Source organism: Pinus tabuliformis, chromosome 9, assembly GCF_031772625.1.
Source record: "Pinus tabuliformis cultivar Carrire ecotype Pingquan chromosome 9, CPIR1, whole genome shotgun sequence".
In the NCBI taxonomy this organism is placed as follows: Eukaryota; Viridiplantae; Streptophyta; class Pinopsida; order Pinales; family Pinaceae; genus Pinus; species Pinus tabuliformis.
In genome coordinates, this window is record NC_142307.1 from 406,130,449 (window position 1) to 406,141,317 (window position 10,869).

Here is a 10,869-nt window from a genome sequence, read left to right on the forward strand (position 1 = left end):
TATCATTTCCTTTCAAGTTAAGCTTTGTAAGCTGTTTTAGAGACCCAACACTCGACGAAATGTTACCAGAAAGTAAATTTACTTGCAAACCCAATACATCAAGATTATGTAACCCATAAAGCGCATCTGTTATACTTCCTGAAAATTTATTAGTGCTAGCATTGAAAACAGATAAAAGCCCTACCTTGGCAATCTTGGATGGAAGCTTACCTGAAAATCTATTACAGTCAATTTGTGAATGAAAAGGACGACGAAATTCGATTTACATATAGAAGAAAGGAATGTCTGTAATCCAGTGAATCCACATTTCGGTGTTGTGTGTAAATTTCCAGCGATCGAATTTTCCTATCGACTGGCATTCCATGGAATCTCTGTCACGATTCTCACAACGCGTTCTCATTCCCCTCCCCTGCAACATTTCTTACAGTGAGCAAAAACAGAGTCCCTGGACATTCGGCCTCTGTACATCCCCCTCCCATCAGATCAAAACGAACTACAAGAAGATATTCCCCGGAAATCCGTCCCTCTTCTCGTCTACTCGTTTCGATTATTAGCAGAGCCAATCAAGCAGTGGATCCAACAGCAGAAGCCACGCCCTGTGTGCATCATTAGCGACTTCTACCTCGGCTGGACTCAGCAGTTTTCCACACATCCAGTGCATTTCGTGCCTGCGTAGACAATTCCCTATGGACGCACACCACATCTCGAGGTCAAGACCGACGATGAGTATTTTATAATGCCCGACCTTCCTCTGCAAATCGCGTTTCGCTGGACCCAAATTTCACGCCACGTGTCAACTTGGGAATGAAAAGGACGAAGAAAGTCTGTTTCAAAGGAAGGCCTATCGGCCTAACAACAGGTAGATGGCATATCCCTTGGGATTACAAGCCATTAAACATATGAAATATTGTGTGTATGCAAAATTATTAATGAACAAATTAGGGATAGTTCGAAGCATAAAGAAATTTTTTTTACTATGTATATTTCGGTTCTTTGTAAAGTTTTGATGTTACACAAATATTTTTTCACTTTAAAAGATGTTTACATCTTAAAGAGATTTGATCCTCTAGAAGCTTGATAGATCCACACTTAAGATGAATTTAGACTAATTATGTATTGGTGATAGAAATTGAAATCCGAAAATGAATACTATTCATATATATGAGATAAAAATTTCAATACAAAATTAATATATTTTTTAAATTTTTATTATTAAATATTTTATTTTAATATTATTATTATTATAAAATAATAAAATTATTACTTTCAAAATAAAATAAAATAAAAATTATATTTTATTTTTTATATTATATTTTTCTACTTACCAAATTTAGAGGAGCCATAAACAACAATGAAATAATTAGATTATTCTTCATTGATTATTATTATATTTAAATTTGGAAATAACCATAAATAATAATTGAATAAAAAGTTATGTTTCTAGTCTAAAAGACTTAATATGTACGTGCAACCTAATTTTTCCCTATATTGGGATCGCCCTACGTATTTTCAGGAGACATTAAGAAAAAATGTTGCTTCATGAACAACTTTGACCACAAATCGACACAATACTTCATTTTTGGAGACCAATTAATCATTCAAACCATTTTTATTTTTATTTTTAATTTGGTTTAAAATTAAAAAAAAAAACAACTAAAATAATACCCTAAACACAATTATTTTATTGAATTGTGGGAAATTGGTTAGTACTTAATCTAATCAGAACTCAAACCCATCATCACAAAACAAAAAATTAAAACTACCAAATCCAAACCAAGAACTAATAAATTCAAATAATGAAATTGATGTATCCTTAGCTACATTGAGGTCAATGATATATGATCTCCAAAAGATCAAAGAGTTACCATGAGTGTCTCTTGCAAGGTCATTAAGCTCAACTTTATCATCCATCTACAATTTCTAAAACTAGTTAACTAATATTTCTTATTATAGGGTTAAAATGTATGAACACATCTTTATCATCCATCTCCAATTTCTAAGGATAGTTAACTAATATTTCTTATTATAGGGTTAAAATGTATGAAAACTATAGAGCCAGTGTAAATAAAGACCAAATTAGAAACCTCAACATTAATAAACAAGATTTATTGTCTTTGTTTGTTGACCCAAGAAATGAACAATCTTTACCAATCAACAAAGAATGCATTTGTATGGATTGGTGCACCTACCAACCATTTCTAGACAATTGAATGGATTTGTGGTCTATGGTATTCGAAAAGCATCCTTATAATAATAGGGAGGTACCTCTATACTTCTTGAGGAAGTTATGGGTGGAGTTTCAACTAGGACTCCATATCAACTACTTTAACATGGGAGAATTACAAGGGGTAGATTGAGGGTTTACATAAGATAGACAAAATGCTGGGTGCACTACAACACAGAGGGGGGTTTTAAGGCAATATTTGAGACAATTTTTGGAAAATTGTTTTAAATTGAGACAAAAAAAACTTGTGTATTGTCTTAAATATTGTCTTTAAATGAGTGTCTCAAACTATTGTCTTAAAAAATTGTCTCTATAAAGACAATATATAACACAAGTGTTATTATCTCTTAGGAGAGAATTTCATTTCTGTCTTTCAAGAGACAATAGTGGATTAAGGACATATTGTCTTTATAAAGACAATATGTCTTTTGTCTCTCTAAATATTATAGAACAATGAATCCAAAAAATCTATCACCATTGAAATATATCAATGTAAAGGTATTTAATTAAAAATAAACTACAATATCATTGATTATTTCATGTTAGGGCATAGTGGAATCATACCACGAACCTCTTGCTTATAAGGCAAGTGCTCTTCCATTAAGCTAACACCCTTTAAAGAATTATGTGAGGAGTTATGAGAGTACTTGAAATTGCATATATAGTGATTGATTTAAAAAAAATTATCAACACATAATGGCATAATCTGTGATGCAACCAGCTCACAAAATAGAAGAAAAGATAGATCAACATATTAAAAATTATCATCTTCGAGGGGGAAACCTCCTTTACATTACATAAATGAATAATTATTGGATGATACAAATGACAAGACTTCCTTTGTATATATAGGAGTCTAAGGGGTCATAATATAATCAAAGCCTACATAACAATAATAATGTAAGGGTACAACAATAATAATGGTGGGCTTCTATGAGGCACAACAATAACAATATGGGGGCTACATGGGCACAACAATAACAATAATGGGCTTCTATGGGGCACAATAATAACAATATGGGGGCTACAGGGGAACAACAATAACAATAAGGGGGCTACACTAGTATATTATAGGGACCTAACATGCCCCTATCCTTCTGAGTAGTTATGGATGCTTCTGTATAAAATTCTCATCCTCCCATGTGGAATCTTCAGCAAGTAAGTTATTCCACTTAATTAGATACTTTGAAATTGATCGATTCCATAGTTGTCAGGTTCTTGTTTCTGTGACTGCTTTAGGGTCAAATATGATTTTTCCTTCTTCGTCAAGTTCTGGCAACACTATTTGAACTAGAAGCTCGTCACCGATAACTTTATTTAAGCATGAAACATGGAAAAATGGGTGTACTCGAGAAGATGCATGCAACTCCAATTCGTATGCTATAGTACTAATATTTGCAACACCTTGTAAGGATTGTAGTACTTGGGTGATAATTTATTATCCTTCTGAGCTTGCTTGAGAGACATTTGTTTGTATGGTTGTAGTTGTAAACATACCCAGTCATCTAAATCAAAACATATTTTATTGTGATGTTGATCTTCCTGTTGTTACATTCGATTGTGCACCAGAGTGAGGTTATCCTTTAAGAGTTGGAGAACTTGTTGCTGATGCTCGATGTGATCTTCCACTGCTTGAACCTTAGAATTTTCTCTTAAAGTTGATGCGATGGATGGTGGATGATATCCATAAAGTCCCACAAATGGGGTTAATTTTGTTGCAGTATGGAAGGAAGTGTTATACCACCATTCAGCTAGAGGTAACCACTTGACCCATTATGTTTGTTTATCAGATACAAAACAACGAAGCTATCATTCCAAACATTTGTTCACTATCTCAGTTTGCCTATTAGATTGAGGATGATAAGATGAGCTATGAGCTATTTGACTATCAAGACAAGAAAATAATTTTTTCGAAAAATTTCCAGTGAAAATGGGATCTCTGTCACTTACTATAATCTTTGGGTTTCCATGAAGCTTTTGATTTGTTTCCATAAATGCAGTAGAAACTGTGTTGGCTTTAAAAGGATGATAAAATGCACAAAAGTGTGTTAGTCAAGGTTGTCATTAATGACAATATGGCATTGGCCGAGATGGAAAATATTCTCGAGATGCCTAATGAATATTATGAAACCTTAGAATGAGGTGACAAGGTTGAAGACAATAGATACTTGGTTCCAGATGATGATGCCATAACTCTTGTTTGATAAGAATGACATCAATTAATATGTCAAACCACTAATGAAGAAATCTTAAGAAGTGCAAAGTGCCAAGTGTCAATCATATGCCTTGATTGATGATCTAGAAGCCCTTGATGACATATGAAGGACTACACTTGATGAATGACCACACTTGATGATGGAAATTGATGATGGTCTTGATGACATGATTGGAAGACTGCCTTGGAGCTCTCGTAATGGGAAATTTATGATACACTATGACTTATCACCGCACAAGTATATGATGACATTGTTGGATAGTTGGATAGAGGATGATACACTCATGCTGGATACACTCATGATGAAATTATTGGATACATTCATGATGTCACTCATAATGATATTGTTGAGCCAAATAATGATGAATCCATGTTGTCTCAAACAATAGAAAAGCCTTGTTGTCCTAATCACCTTCTGCACATAAAAAATTCAAGGATAGTTACAAATAAAAACAAATTTTGGCATGATGGAGGTAGCCTATCAACATGGGTCCTATACCGTCTTGTAGAGTATATTTTTTCCTTTCTAATGAGCCCTTATTTGTCTCGAAACTCCTAGTAGTTTGTGAGATATTGAATTTTTAAGATTAAGAAAATTACACCTAACAGTGAGCCAACCTACACTTTGGCACACAAGTTGGCCTCACTTCAAATAGACATGTCCCTTCATGTCTAGACAAAATCACTATAAATATAAGGTTAGTCTCCTCCTTCTAGCTATCAAATTTCAATGATCTTTTCTGATATTGAGCACAGAATTAAAAGGAGGCCAAGGAGCACATTATAAAACATTATAAAAAATTAAATGGACTCTCCTCAATGAAGTGAGAGCTCATTTAAACTTGAAAGTTAGAAAAACAAGTAAACTACTTCTAATATTTGGTCATGATTGGACAATTACAAAAGTAAGTACAACTATTCATTCACACATCAAAACCATTAGGCATCATGTTGAGGGGTTTGAATCAGATCCTATTACCATAATGTGAGCTATCAAGTCTACTGAAGTCAGCCTTATTGCGAGGGGTATGCTAAGGTGGCGCTCAATCCACTCCATTCTTCTATCTAGAGCATTGAGATGTTTTTGCATGTGCTTGAGGGAATGGAGGGTATATAAATGAGATTCATGGCAATCCAAGATGGTCCTACCCATCAAAAATTGCATTGGTCAATATATATTAATTGCATGCATATACTAATTGTACCTTCCTCTCCTGTGGATGATGTCCAGGACTCAGTCAGCCCACTCAGCTAAGAATTTTGTGTCTAATAGGGAGGAATGATGAGAAGAGGCTTCCTCCTCCATACCGGTGACTCATCCTAAACATGGGCAGGGGTGAATTCTTGAAAACGAGAAGTAGAGCCTTGAATCCTATGATGCATGTGAGTTCACCCACGGTAGACTCGCTCACGATAAGAAGCAACCCCTCTTCAGCCCCAAGCTCATTGACGCAGCATGAGGAAGCAAGCTACCAAGAAACCAAGGGTAATATTTCCCACCTAGTGATTAGAGACAAATTGGAGGGCCCAGGAAGGATGATAACAATGCAATAAAAACTAGTCTAGTAACCCAATTACACAGTACCTGTAGCCACATTGTCTTCCACCAAATTAATCCAGGCCACTTATCAAACCATTACCTAAATATCTCCCTTGAAAATAAAGTATGTGAAAAGACACTATGAAAAGGAAAACATAAAACCAACCCCTCAAAACAGAATCTGAAAGAGATACTTGAATCGGCGCCAGACGGATTAACCCACCAAGTCTCTTTGCACCATTGAGGCTTTAAATTACCAACATTATAGTAGAGGAACCACTTAGGTACCCAAAAACCAAATTCAAATAGAGGGACATGTGAATTTACCTCATAAACCCACACAATTGGCAAAGGAGGAAAACTATAAGGGCCCAGTCATATCATGTGTGCACCAACATAAGAATTATATAATGCAGAGCCACTATGACAATGCAACACTGAAACTAGTCCTGCATGATAATAATAGAGAGAGAAACACGAACCAACACCAAACTCGATCACCCACCAAGCCTCTTTGCTCCGCCGATGCACCAAATTGTTAGCCTGATACCCCCACACAACTTGCAAAGGAAGAAATCTCCAAGGGCCTAGCAGAGTCATGTGGGCACCAAGATAAGGACTATGTAATAACATCCATTGTCAAGGCTTCAACAAACCACCTTTCAATCAAAAAATCCACCCAAGAACCAGGAGAGGAGTGTCGGGCAGGGAAGAGTCGAAAAACACGTTAAGAAGGCAATGCACATAGTATGAGGGGGAGCTAGAAGTATTTCTCTTTCAGATAGATTCCTAAAACCATGGCTCAGGTAGATGATCAACCACCAGAGAGCCAATACATCATTAGCTTGTTATCCAAAGAAAAAGAACACCACTAGAACTAAAATCAAAATAGAAACAACACCTATGAAGGTAGAACTTAGGGCTTGAAATGAGTAACAACAAACATACCATATAATTGGGGAGAAATACCACACCAATATAATAACAATATGGGGGTTACATGGGCACAACAATAACAATAATGGGCTTCTATGGGGCACAATAATAACAATATGGGGGCTACAGGGGAACAACAATAACAATAAGGGGGCTACACTAGTATATTATAGGGACCTAACATGCCCCTCTCCTTCTGAGTAGTTATGGATGCTTCTGTATAAAATTCTCATCCTCCCATGTGGAATCTTCAGCAAGTAAGTTATTCCACTTAATTAGATACTCTGAAATTGATCGATTCCATAGTTGTCAGGTTCTTGTTTCTGTGACTGCTTTAGGGTCAAATATGATTTTCCTTCTTCGTCAAGTTCTGGCAACACTATTTGAACTAGAAGCTCGTCACCGATAACTTTATTTAAGCATGAAACATGGAAAAATGGGTGTACTCGAGAAGATGCATGCAACTCCAATTCGTATGCTATAGTACTAATATTTGCAACACCTTGTAAGGATTGTAGTACTTGGGTGATAATTTATTATCCTTCTGAGCTTGCTTGAGAGACATTTGTTTGTATGGTTGTAGTTGTAAACATACCCAGTCATCTAAATCAAAACATCTTTTATTGTGATGTTGATCTTTCTGTTGTTACATTCGATTATGCGCCAGAGTGAGGTTATCCTTTAAGAGTTGGAGAACTTGTTGCTGATGCTCGATGTGATCTTCCACTGCTTGAACCTTAGAATTTTCTCTTAAAGTTGATGCGATGGATGGTGGATGATATCCATAAAGTCCCGCAAATGGGGTTAATTTTGTTGCAGTATGGAAGGAAGTGTTATACCACCATTCAGCTAGAGGTAACCACTTGACCCATTATGTTTGTTTATCAGATACAAAACAACGAAGCTATCATTCCAAACATTTGTTCACTATCTCAGTTTGCCTATTAGATTGAGGATGATAAGATGAGCTATGAGCTATTTGAGTATCAAGACAAGAAAATAATTTTTTCGAAAAATTTCCAGTGAAATTGGGATCTCTGTCACTTACTATAATCTTTGGGTTTCCATGAAGCTTTTGATTTGTTTCCATAAATGCAGTAGAAACTGTGTTGGCTTTAAAAGGATGATAAAATGCACAAAAGTGTGTTAGTCAAGGTTGTCATTAATGACAATATGGCATTGGCCGAGATGGAAAATATTCTCGAGATGCCTAATGAATATTATGAAACCTTAGAATGAGATGATAAGGTTGAAGACAATAGATACTTGGTTCCAGATGATGATGCCATAACTCTTGTTTGATAAGAATGACATCAATTAATATGTCAAACCACTAATGAAGAAATCTTAAGAAGTGCAAAGTGCCAAGTGTCAATCATATGCCTTGATTGATGATCTAGAAGCCCTTGATGACATATGAAGGACTACACTTGATGAATGACCACACTTGATGATGGAAATTGATGATGGTCTTGATGACATGATTGGAAGACTGCCTTGGAGCTCTCGTAATGGGAAATTTATGATACACTATGACTTATCACCGCACAAGTATATGATCACATTGTTGGATAGTTGGATAGAGGATGATACACTCATGCTGGATACACTCATGATGAAATTATTGGATACATTCATGATGTCACTCATAATGATATTGTTGAGCCAAATAATGATGAATCCATGTTGTCTCAAACAATAGAAAAGCCTTGTTGTCCTAATCACCTTCTGCACATAAAAAATTCAAGGATAGTTACAAATAAAAACAAATTTTGGCACGATGGAGGCAGCCTATCAACATGGGTCCTATACTGTCTTGTAGAGTATATTTTTTCCTTTCTAATGAGCCCTTATTTGTCTCGAAACTCCTAGTAGTTTGTGAGATATTGAATTTTTAAGATTAAGAAAATTACACCTAACAGTGAGCCAACCTACACTTTGGCACACAAGTTGGCCTCACTTCAAATAGACGTGTCCCTTCATGTCTAGACAAAATCACTATAAATATAAGGTTAGTCTCCTCCTTCTAGCTATTGGCTCAACCTACACTTTGGCACACAAGTTGGCCTCACTTCAAATAGATGTGTCCCTTCATGTCTAGACAAAATCACTATAAATATAAGGTTAGTCTCCTCCTTCTAGCTATCAAATTTCAATGATCTTTTCTGATATTGAGCACAAAATTAAAAGGAGGTCGAGGAGCACATTATCTAAAACTTCTATGTCCTTTTAGGGTCCAACGCCCAAGATGCAGCTCCAATGACTTTATCAGATTCTTGATACTTTGTTATGTATCACAATAATATTTTTATTCGATGTTTAATAATTGATAAACTTATTTTACTTACAACACCTTGTTTAGTTTTATTTTGGATATACTTTTTTTTCTCAGTAAATAATAAACTTAGTAAAAATAATGGCTATATAATAGATGTATCTAAGTATTTGGATATTTTAAAATAATAGAGATATAACTTCAAATAAACAAAGATGAGTTTACTCTCTTTTAATTTGAAAAATAATTATTAATCAAAATTATAAACAAAGATGAGTTTACTCTCTTTTAATTTGAAAAATAATTATTAATCAAAATTATATTTAAGGAAACTTTAAAGTCAATTTCAAAATGTCATTTTAAGAATAAACATTCATACCGTCCCAGCTTTAAAAAGCCGAGAATCCTCGAGAGCGGAGCACCGTCCTTAGCTTTAAAAGGGATGATTCTCAACGAGCGGTGCACCTTTGCAACTTCCAAACGTGTAAGTGGTGGCTCCAATGGGCTGGTGTTGTATATGAAGTTCACAATAATTTGTTTTTTTGTTTTTTATTTGGTCTATTTTTTTTTTAATTTGGTAAATTTTCTTAAAAAAATTAATTATAAAAGTAGTTAATATTTTTTTTTTAAAGTAAAAATGGATTCAGTATTATCAAAGAAATTTTTTGACAAATAAAATCTTGAAGCTGAATAGTTATAACACAAACTTCTCAAAATTTCTGTTGGATTATGGTCAAAATTTCTGTTGGATTATGGTCCAAATCTTGTGGGAATTTCTCTTATTTTTCATTTAAAATTGTGGCCGGGTTAGATTACTATTTTCCAAAACGATCACCCAATAAATGGGATGATTTCATTTTAGATTTTACAATATTTTAAGGAATTCCGGAGCTATCTAATTATAATTATGAATTATAATCTATCTTTAAAATTAAATAGAACAAAGATTTGTTTAAAATTAAATAGAACAAAGATTTGGTGAAATTATAAATTTGAATGGTTAATTCTTTACGATCCAGTATTTAATAAATTTAAATTCGTTAAATACATTTAGCCTACAGAAATCCAGATTTACAGAAAAAAATTATCCATATTCCACCCAAAATTTCTTAAAAAGTATAATAGTTAAAAATTAATCCAGACTCATTGGTACGTACTTTATTACTACATAGTTTGACGTTCTTTCCTTTTTCGTCTGGGTTTTCAATGCCACAGGCCCTTTAGTTAACCTAGTTTGACGTTCTCATTTTTTTCGTCTGGGTTTCGAATGTCACAGGCCCCTCATTTAACCCCTTGGCTTCACTGATCTGTGCATCTCGCAGAAGGCCGTGGCTGCTTCCACTGGTACAATATGAGACGTAGAACTCTCACGTGGAACGGCAGGCTACGTGACACAGATGTCCAAGCGATCCATGTGTCGGATTCACCACCCTGCCGTTTCTTATAAAAGAGACCTGAATATAGTTGCATCACTGCAGATACAAGCGATTGTTATGGCTTCTGCAGTAAGGACACTACGCATTGTATAGCCGGCTCACCTTTTGTGTGTATGTGTAACAGTAACAGTATTGCATCTAAACAAAGCTTCGCCATATGCATTGAGAATGCAAGATCAATTTCTGTTTAGGGAAGCCAAGTTTTATATCTGGGTTTTGCACAACTGGCATCTCTATCAAATA